The following is a 16217-nucleotide window of genomic DNA, read 5'->3' as shown; positions in this document are numbered from 1 at the left end:
ACTTCATTCCACTGGACAGCATTGCCTCACCTGTGGAAGAGATGACCCTTTAAAGCCAGCTGTTGGACTGGGGATGCAACTCAAGATGGTAGCGCATGAGCCTAGCATGTAATGAGCCCTGGATTTGACCACTAGCATCAAATAAACTGGACCTAGCAATGCATAGTTGTAATCCCAGCACCCAGGAGGTAGAGAAGGAAGGCTCAGGAGTTTGAGGCCACACTTTGATATATGAGACTTTGTCTCTAAATTAATTAGTTAATTAAAATGAAATAAAAATAGCTGAACAGTGGTGGCACATGCCTTTAATCCCATCTCATGGGAGGCAGAGACAGGCAGATCTCTGAGTTTGAGACCAGCCTAGTCTACAGAGCTAGTTGTAGGACAGCAGCGAGGACTTTTGCACAGAGAAACCCTGTCTTGAAAAACAAAACAAAACAAAGAAGCAAACAAAAAAAAAATGAGATAAAAGTAAAGGCAGGATCTTCCTATGTAGCTCAAGCTAGCCTCTAACTTGGGATCCTCTTGTCCCAGCCTCTTGAATATTTAGTCTACAGGGTATATTTTGACTTTTTCTTTAGCCCCCTTGGTACAGTGCCCAGAGTTACATGCGGGAAAGTGCACTACCACATGATTCCAGTGATGACTTCAAGTCATAAGTTCAAGCTCACGTCATTCATTCGAAGGAAAATGGCAGAGGACATGCTTAGGGTCACAAATGACTTTGAATTTTATTCCAATTTTAGAACACTACTGCTGGGCGGCGGTGGTGTACACCTTTAATCCCAGCACTTGGGAGGCAGAGGCAGGCGGATCTTGCCTGTGAGTTCGAGGCCAGCCTGGTCTACAGAGCGAGTTCCAGGACAGGCTCCAAAGCTTCAGAGAAACTCTGTCTTGATAAACCAAAAATCCCAAACCTGCCTCCCTACCCCCAAAAGGACCTTCCTTAACTAGCAAGTTGTTCTTTTCCTTTCTACTTGTTTTAGAGGGAACTGATTGTGAGTTACTTAATGTCTTGTAGCTTTTTTGCTTACTCAGTTTCTCATGCACGAACTGGGACAAGTTAGGAAGGTTAGCATACAGCTCATTTCAGACTGAAAGCACCCTCTTATTTTCAGTGGATTATCTGCAGGAGGAAATGGATTCCATCTTTGACCACAAAGTGCCTATGGGAAAGGTTGGGATAGCAGCTGATTTGTGTCCCTGACATTTCTGTGTGCTGTGGTATTGTCTGAGTTTTAGTAGTAATTACAAAAAATGAGTATAATAGCATATGAGAAGATAACATTGTGGACCTTAATAAATGAGAGAACTCATTATTTTCTTTTTAGAACAGCATAGAATGTGCCATTCTAACTGACATCCAGTGAGAGCTTTCTTGACAAGAAGGTCTTTTGTAGTTCTCTCCTCCTTTGTGTGCAGCAGGATTCCACATGGGGGAGCAACCACTGATAGAAAGGTGCGGCGGACTTCTTTGCCGGTGACGGAAGAACGACCACCACACCAGGATTCCACTCAGATCACGCTTTACTGGAGTGCCCTTGATTGATGGGGGCAGGGAACGAGGGGGCAGGAAAACGAGGGACAGGGAGCAAAGGGGCAGGGAGCACAGGGGAGAGGCAGCAGGAAGCGAAGGGAAGGGGGTGCACTTAGGCAGCCGCTTAAATAGGGAATTGGCACACGGGTCGCCCTGTGATTGGCTGCCACCAACAGCTGACACCAGACCGCATCGGGATAGGCTCAAGAATCTACATCCACCGCGCATGCGGGAAGCTGGGAAGCGCAGCTCTCAGTGGAATAGCCAAATATGGAGTTGTTTGTAACAAACAAGACAGGGTGTCGGCGCCATCTTGTAATGGCGATCCTGTCCGGCTCACTACAGTTCCCCCTTATTGTTTGTAAGCAATGAGCGCAGGACTAACGTCATCCAATCTGACCCCCACCTCATGATGTGTTGGTCGATCGAGGATGGAAAATATTTTCCATGGACACACCTTCCCCTGTGCAATGGGTATTCGAGGAACCCCGGGGGTGCAAAGGCTGTGTCGCAGGAACCTACAACCACACACCTTCCCAAGTGCAATGGATCGACAGATCCCATGGGGTGCAAAGGCTGTGCAGAAGGAGCCTACATCCGCACACCTACCCAAGTGCAATGGATCAACAGATCCCATGGGGTGCAAAGGCTGTGCAGGATGGAAGCTCTAAGCGTCTCTTAGTGCTAACAACCATATCTGGGGGAAGGAGCCACACTCCAGAGTAGCTAATGCCTGAGAGATTATAACTTTATCCCAATATAGCCTTATCCCTATTGGTCTGGGCTCGAAGGCAGCAAACCAACCACAGGCACAACACACAGCCACCCAGGCAGCTTGCCAAAAAAACATGCCCACGCAACTGAAAGCACAGGGACCCTTTCTCTGTAAAGTTACGTGCTACTCCTAAAAGGTAAGAATCTGGGGAGAACTGTGGCATCATGCCGAACAGGCATCGCCTTTGGGAAGGCTGACAGGATTCCCCTTCAGTGCTCCGCCTTCCACTGGATCCACGTCATCAGGGATGTCTGCAGGAACTTTCTCCAGAGACTCAGCCTCATCCTTAGGAACTTCCTTGATCATGCGTGTCAGCCGGCTCGGAACCCAAAGCGGAGCCTCTTGGCCCTGTGGAAAAACACATACAGCTCCCCTGGATCTTGCCAACACAAGATCCGGTCCATACCATTTGTTATCCAATACATCTTTCCACTTCACATATTCCTTTTGTTCCATAGGGCCTGCTGCATGCTTTTCAGCTGCTGCAGCACCCGACTCATTCAGGTTTAAAAAATTGAGTGTGAAGAGAGCAAGGGAGATTCTTTCCCTGGGGGAAGCGGATTCAGCTATTCCCCCTTTTTGTTTTTGTAGAATTTCTTTAATATTTCTGTTGGCTCTCTCCACAATACCTTGTCCTTGTGGATTGTATGGAAGACCCGTAATGTGGGTCACTTGGAGCTGTGCACAAAAGGCACGAAATCCATGGGAGGTATATGCCGGGCCATTGTCTGTCTTCAGGCATAGGGGTTTTCCCCAGGCAGCCCAGGCCTCCAGGCAATGTGTTTTTACATGAGTTACCTTTTCTCCCGCTAGGGACGTGGCATGAATAATGCCCGAAAAGGTATCCACTGATACATGTAAATATTTTAATTTGCCAAAATCAGGCAGATGGGTAACATCCATTTGCCACAACGCGTTAGGTTGCAGCCCTCTAGGGTTGACCCCAACATTAGGGGGGTATAAAAAGGTCACACATGAAGAACAGGCTTTAACTATTTCTCTGGCTATCTCTCTGGAAATATGAAATTTTTTTCTAAGGGTATTGGCAGGCACATGCCAAAGCTTATGAAAATCTCGTGCTAATTCTACAGGGTCCGAGACGACCAAAGCCATGGACCTGGTAAGGCAGTCAGCCAAATCATTGGCCTCAGACATGGGTCCTGGAAGCAAAGTATGAGCCCGAATATGTCCAATGAAAAAAGGATTATCTCTTTGTAAAATGCATGCTTGAATTTGACACAAAATATTGGAAACTGTACTTGAATTTCTAACAAAGGCAGCCACCTCCAATGAGGCAACAGCATTTACCACATATTTAGAATCTGAAAATAAATTGAAGGGTTCTGAAAATCTTTTAAAAACTTCCAGCACGGTCATACATTCCGTGACTTGTGGGGAATCAGGTCGAAAATCAAGCAAAATGGGATCCCTACCTTGAATTACTATGGCACCTTTGCCAGTTTTGGAGCCATCGGTAAAAACAGTCAAGGCCATATTAATGGGCTTTTTAAAGGTAACCTTAGGAAAATACACTAAGTTCCTTTCCACAAAATTTAATAGGGGATGTCTTGGATAATGATTATCAATAAGGTTAGGAAAAGCGCAAACCAAAACAGCCCATTCATTTACTGTAGCTGCCAATGTCTCCAACTGTCCCTTGGTATAGGGAATAATCAATTTATCTGGCATGGTTGCAAAAGATGTTAAAGAATGTTTTATCCCCAATACCGCTTGAGAAGCAACCAACTCGGGATAATATTGAATGGTTTTGGTACCTGAAGAATTGCCATGGATCCACCACAAGGGGCCATCTTGCCATAGCACCCCAGTAGGGTAATGTGCAGTTTTTAAGATGCATAAGAATATAGGCAAATCAGGATCGACTCGGCACAATTGTGCCTTAGTCATTGCTTTCTCCACCTGTTTTAAAGCCTTTTCAGCCAAGGTGGTCAAAGTTCTGTTCGAATTAACATTTGGATCACCTTCCAAAATAGAAAACAAGGGCAACAACTTTGCCCGGGGGATGTTTAAATACCCCCTAATCCAATTAATATCCCCCAATAATTGTTGAAAATCATTAAGTGTCCTCAAATGATGGGTGCGAATGGAAATCTTTTGAGGGGTCACCGCCAAAGGGGATATAACTGCCCCCAGAAATTTTATAGCAGTAGTCTGTTGGATCTTATCTGGTGCCAAGACCAGGCCCCAACATGTAGAAAAATGAAAATAGACCTATATCCATCTTTATGTACAAAACTTAAGTTTAAGTGAGCCAAAGGCCTCATCATATAAAAATTATGTTGAACCTCATAGAGAAAAAATTTTGAAGCACACTTTGCCACATCTCAAACACAGCCTCAGTGGCATAAACATTTGGAGAAACCATAAATCTCCTGAACTGAGAAACTTTTGTATAACAAGGCTATATAGTGGGAAAAGATCTTTACTTATCATAAATCCATTTCAAAAATATATGAAGAACTCAGGAAATCAGTTATTAAAAATTTTAATCCAAAAAATATTTGTTATAGACCTAAACTGAAAACTCTCAGACGAACTTAAAAATGACTGAGACACTTAAAAAATGCTCAAACATAACAACCTTTAGCCCTCAGAGAAATGTGAACCAAAACTCTGAGATTTTGCCTTATCCTTGTAAAAATGACCAAGATTAAAAATTATTGCTAACAACTTATGCCTAAGAAAATGTGGGTAAAGAAAAAACTCCATTGTTGGAAGTGTAAACCGACGTAGCCATCTTTGGATCGCACATCGTATTGAAAAACCTGAACAAACCAGACTCTCCCAGCAGGAAGAGAAGAACCAAAAATCCAGGGCCAGCGTGTACAGCAACCTTGCATCAGGAACTAGCTGAAGACAAAACCAGACTGCAATTCTGAAAACGATCCCAACAAACAGTGAGTTTCCTCCTTGTGATTATCAGCTTGCTGTGTTTTAGGAACTAACAGATTACGACCTTGGGAGTGGTCCCAAGGCAACCACCTGTGGATTTTTTGGAATTTATGACCCTTTTGGACCACTGGGCAGTGGCCTCCTTTTTTCAAAAATTCTTTCTCCTGGTACTCGGGGTTGAACTCCTGCCCCGCCAACCAAGGCCACGTGCGCGACCTCAGCAAGGATGGTCTCCCGCGAGCCATGCGGGGGCCCGCGCCATCCCAAGACCCGAGTGAGAGTTTTCCCAGCATTGGGAGTCTCCCACTATGTCTATTTTTTAAAATTAGGCAAATATCTACCTCAAAACTTAGCAATACCCCTTTTTGGGCCTAAATACAAAGTTGTTTAACCACAAGAACATGCGCTCAGCTGCTCAGCCTTGCTTGGAGACTTGGCTGAGCAAAGCGGCTGGGCCCGACCATTTAAGCTGGTGAGCTTTACCATGGTCGTGCTGCGCTACTATGCCCTGAGGCCCATGCTGGGAGTGGCCTAGCGTTCTAGCCTGTCGGTCCTCAAGGCAGGTCCTGTGTTTGCAGCTTTGCAGACCCTCCATGCTGCTAGGCCTTGGAGCCGCAGCTGTTCACATTCTATAAAATCTGGAGGCCTTGGTAACTCGAACCAGAGGAATATAATTCCCTTCCTTAGCATATCTTGTTTAGCGGCCAGATCTCTACCAAGCCTATCATAGGATGACACATTAAGATTACCAGAGGCGGCTTTCTCCAGCTCTTCCTCCTCCTGAGGGTCTAACTCCTCCTCAGACCGATCCAGGCCCGCAAATTCCTCGAGCACTGGATAGAGGGGACGTCCCCTCTTCTCATTAGCCTCTCTTTTAGAGAGGATTGTATCAGGATCCTTTTCTTTTACTTTTTTTCTTTCAGGCCTTTCCAAGTTTCCTCCCTTTGAATCTGAAAAACCGTTCTTGTGTTTAATCCGGGCCTTTCGCCCCTCTCTCGGAACGTCCACGTTGTTCCCTGCTCTGAGGTTGCAGCCAGACTTAAGGCAGTGAAACCATAGAAAGCAGGCCAGTACCAACACCACAAACGCCACGAACACGAGACCAAACACCCAAGAACCCACTCCCGCAAACAGCATACTTGGGGAGACTGAAATCAGCATACTGGGAGAAACTTACCGACATCGCCACTCCGCGTGTTGAGTTCAGAATCCTCTTCGGCCCTTCGCCTGGCGACCGAAGTTCCCGGGTTTCCGGCACCAGTTGCGGCGGACTTCTTGACCAGTGACGGAAGAACGACCACCACACCAGGATTCCACTCAGATCACGCTTTACTGGAGTGCCCTTGATTGATGGGGGGCAAGGAACGAGGGGGCAGGAAAACGAGGGACAGGGAGCAAAGGGGCAGGGAGCACAGGGGAGAGGCAGCAGGAAGCGAAGGGAAGGGGGTGCACTTAGGCAGCCGCTTAAATAGGGAATTGGCACACGGGTCGCCCTGTGATTGGCTGCCACCAACAGCTGACACCAGACCGCATCGGGATAGGCTCAAGAATCTACATCCACCGCGCATGCGGGAAGCTGGGAAGCGCAGCTCTCAGTGGAATAGCCAAATATGGAGTTGTTTGTAACAAACAAGACAGGGTGTCGGCGCCATCTTGTAATGGCGATCCTGTCCGGCTCACTACAGAAAGGAGAGACCTCAATCATTTGGGCTGTTGTGGCCTAGAGGCTGATTTTCCATGGGCCAATGTGAGGTCAGTCTTAAACTTCTACATGCTCAAAGTGGCTGGGTAATTTGTTTCAGGGAAAAGTTGTCTTATGATAGCCTCTGTTAACTCCCAGTTGCAGCCAGGTATAGATGGTGGTGGAATGAAAAGCGTTTCACATTTGCTAGAAGCAATTATTAAAGTTAGAACAACCAGTATTATTCTGTTCAAAGAATTTAGATTCTCTAATGCAGAAAATTTTACTGGAAGTTGGATTTTGGTTTGTGTGTTTTATTTTATTTTATTTTTTTTTGGTTTTTTGAGACAGGGTTTCTCTGTAGCTTTGGTGCCTGGTTTGTGTGTTTTATAGTCACTGGTCAAACTTTTTTTTTTTTTTTTTTAAAGTAAGCAGAAGATAACATTCTGTTTAAAAAAAAAAAAATCTTGCCGGGCGGTGGTGGCGCACGCCTTTAATCCCAGCACTCGGGAGGCAGGGGCAGGCGGATCTCTGTGAGTTCGAGACCAGCCTGGTCTACAAGAGCTAGTTCCAGGACAGGCTCCAAAACCACAGAGAAACCCTGTCTCGAAAAACCAAAAAAAAAAAAAAAATCTTCCTGCCTGCAGAACCTTTTGTCAGGTTGCAAGATTTGTTCACACCCTTCCACCTTTCATTTTTCTCAACAGTGATGTGTGGTCTTTGAGAAGCACTTGTGGTCACCTCCATCATCATCATCATTATTACTATTATTATTATTTGAGACAGGGTTTCTCTGTAGCTTTGGAATCTGTCCTGGCACTAGCTCTGTAGACCAGGCTGGCCATGAACTCACAGAGATCCACCTGCCTTTGCCTCCTGAGTGCTGGAATTAAAGGTGTGTGCCACCACCACCACTCGGCTCAGTATTGGGTTTATGCTCCCAGTCTGCAAAGAGAACTTTCTAATGGATAACCTTCAGGTGTAGTTTAGAGAGATGAACTACAGTCTACCTTTTCTGCACTTGAATATTTCTAGAATAGCTTTAAACTAAAGGTTTAAATTTTCAATGTCTAAGGTACATAAAGGTGTCTTATTTAAGCTATCCTGCCCATTTAAAGTCAGTAATGTGTAAGATTCAAGGGTTGCTCTGAGATTAGAACCAGAAATAGTGATCTTGAACAGTGTTTCAATAAGAGAAGAAATGAGATAGATGACTCAGGAAATGATGCTACAAATAGAGTGGTTTTGTTTGTTTTGGTTTTTCAGACAGGGTTTCTCTGTGAAACAGTCCTGGCAGTCCTGGAACTTGCTCTGAAGATCAGGCTGGCCTCGAAATCAGAGATCCACCTGCCTCTGCTTCCCAGGTGCTGGGATTAAAGGCGTGTGCCCCCACTGCCTGGTGGTTTTTGGTATTTGAAGACAGGATTTCTTAGTGTAACAGCTCTGACTGTCCTGGAACTCACTTGGCCAAACTGGCCTTGAACTGAGACCTGCCTGCCTGTGCCTCCTGAGTGCTGGAATTAAAGATGAGCACCACCATCAACTGGCCACATAGAATGTTTTCTATCATGTCACTGGTGAAAAGCTGTAAGTTTCTAAAGCTGTTCATGGCACTTAATTGCCCCAATTCCTAGACTCAGAAGCTGCAAAGTGTCCAGGTAGCTGTATGAAATGAGATTCTTTGCTTATTTGTTTATTTATTCATTTTTTTTTTCGAGACTGGGTTTCTCTGTGGCTTTGGAGCCTGTCCTGGAACTAGCTCTGTAGACTAGGCTGGTCTCGAACTCACAGAGATCCGTCTGCCTCTGCCTCCCGAGTGCTGGGATTAAAGGGATGATTCACCACAGCCTGGCGAAGTGAGATTCTTTGCTCAGTGTTAAGAATGTGTATGATGGGGGGTTGGAGAGATGGCTCAGAGGTTAAGAGCACTGCCTGCTCTTCCAAAGGTCCTGAGTTCAATTCCCAGCAACCACATGGTGGCTCACAACCATTTGTAATGATATCTGGTGCCCTCTTCTGGCCTGCAGGCATACACAGACAGAATATTGTATACATAATAAATAAATAAATAAATATTTTTTTTTTAAAAAAAAGAATGTGTATGATGTCCATTTTTAAAGAATGAAGGCTTAAGAGGTATATACTATCTTCACAGTTGAATGCTTTGTCACTTCTGTCTTAAAAAGTACTACTCTCCCAAGGGGGCTCACTACCATAGAACTTATTCCTTATGAAATGGACAGTTTAAGAAACAGTGTGTGCTTGGTTGGCAGTAATCTGGAAGGCAGAATATTTTGTTAATGATGATATTTAATGTTTTCAGTAATACTAAATTTAGAAAGGAAAACGTGCAGCAAACTTTCTCTTTCCCTGTCTCTTTCTTCCTTCCTTCCTTTCTTAAAGAAAGGATCTCTCTGCATAGCCCTGGCTGTCCTGGAACTCATTATGTAGATCAGGCTGGCCTCTTACAGAGATCCTACCTCTGCCTCTCTAGTGCTGGGACTAAAGTAATGAACTACCACACCCAGCTAGTGCATTAAACTCTTTACCTGTTTTGGAAGGCTAGCCTAAAAGAGTTGCCTGGAATCTTTCCTTCTACAAAAATGTGTTACTGAATAGTAAACAAGTGAAATCTAGTTCCTTATTTTACAGATATCAGTCAAGCCTCTGTACGCGTGTCTTATGACCATCGTATAGTGGAGCTTGGGTGAGAGCTCTAGAGCAGTCTGTGCAGAACAGCTGGGCCTATACTGGGAAAGGACTTTTCTGAGACTGAGATATATCTCAAAAGTGACACAGTTAGAAATTATTATTTTAAAGGTTATCCAATTTAATTGATAATAAATTATAATTAATAGTATCTCTTTTTGAGCATGTAACAGGCATATTATTCTACATGTGTCATTAACTACTGTGTTCTGGGCTATCAAAATGACTGAGTGGGTAAAAGTGTTTACCCTGCAAGCCTAATGACCTAAGTTTGATCATTAGATCCTCAGGCGGAAAGAGAACCCTACTTCCAGAAGCTGTCCTCTGAACTCTGCAGCCAATACATGGGGTAGTAGTAATAAAATAACATCATAACCACTGAGTCTTACTGGTTCAAAAAAAGAGTTCTCTTTTCTTCCATCTTCCCCTACTCCCTCTCCTCTCCTTGCTATTTCCCCTTTTCTCACCCCCCCTTTTTTTTTAAACAGGCTTTCCCTATTTAGTCCTAACTATCTTGGAACTCAATGTATATAGATCAGGTCTGGCACAGAACATACAGAGATCCTCCTGTCTCTGCCTACCAAATGCTGGGATTAAAGGCATGTATCATCATGCCTGGCCCCTTCTCTCTTTTGAGGCAGGGTCTAGTACACTATTCAACCCAGACTGACCTCAGCCTTGTGAGTGATGAGGTCACACATGTATACATCAGCATGCTTGGCTTTCCATTCATATTTTTCACCGCTGGCTGCTGTCATACCAAGGGCTCTTATTCTATGAGATCTTAACTCCTCCCAGGAAGCCCTCTGAGCAGCCTGGCATTTAATAGGGCCACGGTGAGGTTCTCTGTGTATCCTCCTGTTAGCACTGTGTGTATGTCCTTGTAACTAACATGGCATCATGATCCCTGGGTTAAATTTCTTACAATAGAGTTTAATCCCATTGAGGACAGACATTGTGTCTGGTTTGAGACTCAGGGCTTAGTACTGCCTATGCCTGTAAGTATTTGTTGAAGAAAAAAAAATGATTTTAATCTTCCAACTCTGTAAGCTGTTGTAATACAGGAGACTGGTTGCAGTGGAGTTTAGTAACTAGCTTGAGGCATCAGCTACACAGTTGTGATGGTAAGGAATTGGAGTCTAAATCTGCTAGGTGCAAAGTCTGGGCTTTTTTGTGTGCTGCTCTACATTGCTGTTCTTTTTCTTCTCTTTACATATTCTTGTCAAGTGTAGAGACAGCCTGTGACTAACAGTCCCATTCATAGCTTTCCAGGCAGTTTGTCCCCATGTTTGGACAGCTGAGAGCTGAAGTAAGTTCCTCCAGAATAATTTTTCATCCATTGGTCTCAATTTATGCTTTGGTTAATCTGTACCTGCACCTCTCCCTTGTGTGTTTTAATTTTAGCAGAGTCTCACGATGTATCCTGGCTGGCCCCCTGCAGTTTAGACTGGCTTTGAGACTGTAGGTTTTTTTTTTAATAGAATAATTTAGAATTTATCATCTATCAAAGGTCCTTCCCTCCCATTCATTCATTGAATAACCATTTTTTTTCCAAACAGATTTTCTTTGTGTAGCCCAAGTAACCGTTTCCTAAGCACCAGTGCTGCATGTTTTTATGAAGATAATTTTATGAAGATAAGGATCTTGTTAGGGTGGTCGTTATTGTTTTGTAGTTAGGATCGAACCTGTGTGTGTTTGTAGGAAGTGCCGTACCACTGAACTACTAGTCAGCTCATTTTTTTTTTTTTTTTTGGTTTTTCGAGACAGAGTTTCTCTGTGGCTTTGGAGCCTGTCCTGGAACTAGCTCTTGTAGACCAGGCTGGTCTCGAACTCACAGAGATCCGCCTGCCTCTGCCTCCCGAGTGCTGGGATTAAAGGTTTGTTTTTTATTTATTTTTTATTTTTGGTTTTTCAAGACAGGGTTTCTCTGTAGCTTTGGAGCCTGTCCTGGAACTCAGACCAGGTTGGCCTCGAATTCACAGAGATCCACCTGCCTCTGCCTCCCGAGAGCAGGGAATAAAGGCGTGTGCCACCACCACCTGGCTTCTCTTACTTTTTTAGGAGGTTTTATCCTATCATACTCCTGCCTTAGCCTGTAGCTAGGATTACAGGCTTATACCATCAGGTTTAACTATTTCTGTTCTCTTCTGAAAATATGTTGACACTTATAAAAACAAAACACAAACAAGCCTTGAGGTGGTGCTATTTGGGGGGGGGGAGTTAATAGTTGTTTAGAACTAAGTTGGGAAAGATTTGTATCAGAAGCTGTAACGCAGTAAAAAGCTTCAGATTTTCTTTCCTTTGCTTATTTGTTTTTGTTTTTTTGAGATTCGCTATCTGTAGTCCTGACTGGCCTGGAACTCACTGTGGAGACCAAACTAACCTTGAATTTGAAGAGATGTGCCTGCCTCTGCCTCCTAGGGCTGAGATTAAAGGTGTGGGCCACCATGCCCGGCTGATTTGCTTATAACTTTTTAAAAAATTTTTTTTGCTTATAACTTTTTTTTTTTTTTTTTTTGGTTTTTCGAGGCAGGGTTTCTCTGTGGCTTTGGAGCCTGTCCTGGAACTAGCTCTTGTAGACCAGGCTGGTCTCGAACTCACAGAGATCCACCTGCCTCTGCCTCCCGAGTGCTGGGATTAAAGGCGTGCGCCACCACCGCCCGGCTTTTTTAAACAGTTTGAAACACACATCAAAATACAAAGGTTTGACATTAAAATAATCTGACTTTTGTGTCTTTAAAAAATCTGGAGTTCACTTTGCACTAGACCAGTATTCCTACATGACCATTGTTATTAGAGCTGATAGCGTTTGCCCCTTTAGATAGGATATTCACTCTGCAATTTTCCCAGTTCTCACTATCCCATTATTGCTATTGTGGCTAAAGTCAAGACTGGTTTTCAGGAGGTAGGAGGGACTTGATTTTTTTGGAGACAGGATTTTGTTGTGCTGCTCTGGTTGGCCTGGTGGTTACTATGTGCAGCCAGGATGTCCTTTAACTGATGGAAATCCTCCTGTTTCTGCCTCCAGAGTACTAGGATTACAAGTGCACTTGATTTATGTATTGATGCTGAGCATCAGGAATACATGTAGAAAGACACAGTTGCTGTTTTGAAGAATCTCTTTTGTGGTAATAAAGATGTTTTTAAAAATAAATTATAGTGTGTATAAAGCAATATAGTAAAATGTATGTTTAGATATTTATTGAGTTTCAAATTCCAGATTTGCTTAGTGCTTGTATTTATCTCAGCTCTCCTGGGAGTAAATACTGTTTTATCACTTTCAGCATGAAGAAATAAGCTCAGGAATGCCTAAGTAACTTGGCTAAGATCAAACAGCTATTAAGGAGGTAGCTACAATTCAGAAATTAGTGTTTTGGCCAAGAACATGCGTTCTCACCCTTCTGTGAGAGCACTGAAGCTTGAACTGAGTAACCTGAGTTACTGATGAGAGTGTTTTTTAGGACGAATAGATGCAATTGTGTGGTGTAGAGGACTGCCAAGATGCAGGGTCAGGGAAGAATGGAGTCCTAGATAACCCATGAGGTACTTAGGCAGAGGTAGTATCAGCTAGGGAATCAGGCTAAGGTAGAATCAGCTAGAGAAAGTGAATGGGTCAGGTTGCCAAATGGAAATTCAAGGATAATTTGTGTTCTCTTCCCACTGTGGTTTGAATTCTACTGTGGTGACTGCTGATGAGAAATAGGAGTTGAAATGTTTTCTTGTAAACTGCCAAGAACTAATACAAACTATGCTCAAGACCTTCACAGAATAGCAAGGGACTTGATTGGTTTAATCTGGTACATCAAAAAACAGAGTTGAAAGGCAGACCTTTAGAACAATAACCAGACCTCAGCTGTGATTGGTGGTGAAAGGCCTGGATTTCCGGCTTAAAAACCAAGGTTTGTTTTTTTTTTTTTTTTTTTTTTTTTTTGGTCCAGCTGGGAGTCCTCTTACACAGTTCTTTACAGCTGAGGATTGCTTGCTGCAGGAATACAGGGCATAGAAGAGAAATTACCACAGAATAGTTGTAGGGCCTTAACACAAGTCTTTTTTCTTTCTGCATGGTGTCCTCTGTAAGAAACAAGAAGGTAGAGTTAGATGGCAGTTAGTACTAAATATTTTTTCAATGGGTATTCAAGTACAGCATAGTGTTCTTTATATATATTAACACATTTAGTTCCTACAGTGTATATAGAGTGTATTACAGATGACCAAACTGGGACTCAAGCTTAGTCTGTGTTGTAATTAAAAGCTAGGTTGTAAACTGGGCGGTGGTGGCGCACATCTTTAATTCCAGCACTTGGGAGGCAGAGGCAGGTGGATCTCTGTCAGTGCTAGGCTAGCCTGATCTACAAGAGCTAGTTCCAGGACAGGCTCCAAAGCTACAGAGAAACCCTGTCTCAAAAAACAAACAAAAAACCCCAAACAACGACAACAAAAAATACAAACAAATAAAAGCTAGGTTGTAGAGTCCAAAATCTCTAGGTAACTCTGAAGGTTACCCCTGGTGACCTTCAGTACCTTAGCGTTTCCAGAAACAATAGTGAGCCAAGTAAAGCTATTAATCTCTCCTGAGCTCACTCCTGCTGCTTATTTCAGAAACAAAACAAACAAACAACCAGGGTCTTGTTATGTTGACCACACTGGAATTCTGAATTCTTTTGCACCATCCTCTCTGCTAGTTAACTGGGATTACAGGTATGTGCTTGCATGCCTGCTTTAGCATTCTGATGTCATAGAAGGCAAATCCCCCCTCCATCACATTTTCAGTACGTTGAAATGGAGCATTGTAGTGGGCTTTTTTGAAATGCCACTGTCTGTGCCACTAACTTCATACATTACCCCCAAATCTTCCTATTTTGATTTATTAGTATTTTAAAATAAAATGCATCGCCTTGGTAATAATCTGTGCTTTAAAAATTACCATGAATACAAAGACAGGCACCTTTTAGAAATCCAGAAGACTATCGGATGGTCACAGCTTCACTTTGATTTATTGAGAAGGCTGAGTTTTTTTCTTGGTTAACTCTGCCTGGTTTTATTCTTCTGATAATAATGGTCAGTAGAAACCTGGAGGTAGATTGTCACAACTTTCCAACCTTGTGCCCATTGCTTCTCTGGTTTACTGCCATAGATTACTGTAGCAATATCTTACAGACACTATTCATGGCCAATCAGAAGCAGTGAAATTACCTTCAGTTTTTTAAATGGAACTCTGTAGCCAATAGGAAATCCTTTGGGTGGGAAATGTGGCGACCCTTTCCTTTGGTTTTTAAGAACAATTCTAAATTTGCCCTCCTCCGTTTTTGAAGCGCATGAGACCATAAGTGTCTGCTGTGTACATTTGCTGACTATTTCCATTCCTTAAGTTCTTGGGTTTGAAGTGAAGAATCTGACCCCTGTTCTGCTTCTCAAGGTAACTTTAAAACAGGAAGTGTACAAAGGAGGTAACTGATGACGTGAACAGCCAATCACAGCTTTGTAGTCTTAGCTGATAAAACGGCTCAGCCAATGGGACAGCTTTGGAGGCAAGGTTTGGTGTCAAATAGCAGGCTAGATTGAATGCCTTTGACTGTTAAAGTGGAAGGAGGCTGCAGGCTTCATTGGAGCCTCAGAGTTTTTCACTGAGGCAGGGGTCAGCTGAAAGACAAAGAAAAATGGCGAATAGTTTGCTGGGGGGTGGGAGGACAGCTGTTCGGGTTTTCACTGGAGTGGACATTCCAGACTCAGGTTTCTGCATCTTCTGCTGCCTTTTGTCCTCCGTTCCTTTTTTAGGGGGAAGGATAGGAGTGACTTAAATTCTCCCTGTCCGAGGAGATATAAATAACTCCATGTAAAATTAATGCAGTTCTCGGTAAGTTTAATTCTTTGTTTCGTGTTGAGATGATAGAGACTGTTAGCTTCAGAGAGTATAGGCAAGTTGCACTGTTTCAGAAAATGGCCACTTTACATTCCATGCATACCTTCCCGGTGCACCTAGATTACCTTGCTCTGTTTAGATTTTGCATGTCCTTCAACTATGGTTTTCCTACTTTAATATCGACAAGACAGATGCAAGAAGGGCTAATCATTTTTCATGGGCATACAGAAGCAAAGCACTGTCTTTGCATTGGGTAAACTTAACTGTTTTCCAAATAATTTTCCTTTGTTCAAGTGCACTGAAGCTTTTCTTCAGAATAAGCTGAGTTGTTTTTAAGAGTTTTTCTATTTCCATGCACTTTGTTGTCACACATGTTTTTAGAGATAGAAGCAACATTAATGCTCTTTCATTTGTTTGAAAATATGATTTGTAACTGATACAGGTTCTGATAGGGAAGGCCCCCATGCCAGCCTGAAATTCTATAACTTTCTTGATCTACCTGTCTGCCTCTCTTATTATAATAGGAATCAATTGAGTAAGTCTTTGATGTAAAATGTTCATGTTAGTTTAATGTGCTGATTAGTTTAGAGGCCAGTTAAAATTTGAATTGACAAGCTTATCATTTTTGTCAGCTGTTGATTTGGTTCTTTAAAATGATTCAAGCAAAATTCTTTTGTTTTCAGTATGAAATATTTAAGGCACTTACCTGCAGTTTGTGGTTAGAAAAGTGAAAAGTGTAGGT

The 16217-nt window shown here is 43.0% G+C and overlaps 1 protein-coding gene and 1 long non-coding RNA gene across 3 annotated transcripts in view; one reads left to right on the top strand and one right to left on the bottom strand.

The window, feature by feature from the left end:
- The window catches only part of Nfyc (nuclear transcription factor Y subunit gamma), a 73690-nt gene that overhangs the window by 2956 nt on the left and 54517 nt on the right, over window positions 1–16217 (top strand). Inside the window, exon 1 of one of the 2 annotated variants that reach the window (XM_075944924.1) lies at window positions 15180–15469. The exons of the other annotated variant lie outside the window; for it this stretch is intronic. The gene's annotated coding sequence lies outside the window, so the exon portion shown is untranslated. Of the gene's footprint in view, window positions 1–15179; window positions 15470–16217 lie in introns of those variants that run through there. 2 annotated transcript variants of the gene reach the window in all.
- LOC142834029 (uncharacterized) lies at window positions 1510–6513 on the bottom strand. Its single transcript, XR_012907488.1, has 2 exons — window positions 6403–6513; window positions 1510–2660 (listed from the first exon to the last, which is right to left on the bottom strand). It is a non-coding gene; the product is annotated as an uncharacterized LOC142834029 (long non-coding RNA).

The sequence above is a fragment of the Microtus pennsylvanicus genome, chromosome 13 (genome assembly GCF_037038515.1).
Source record: "Microtus pennsylvanicus isolate mMicPen1 chromosome 13, mMicPen1.hap1, whole genome shotgun sequence".
Taxonomy (NCBI): Eukaryota; Metazoa; Chordata; class Mammalia; order Rodentia; family Cricetidae; genus Microtus; species Microtus pennsylvanicus.
The sequence above is the reverse complement of the archived record's forward strand: the minus strand, read 5'-3'. Positions and strand labels throughout refer to the sequence as shown.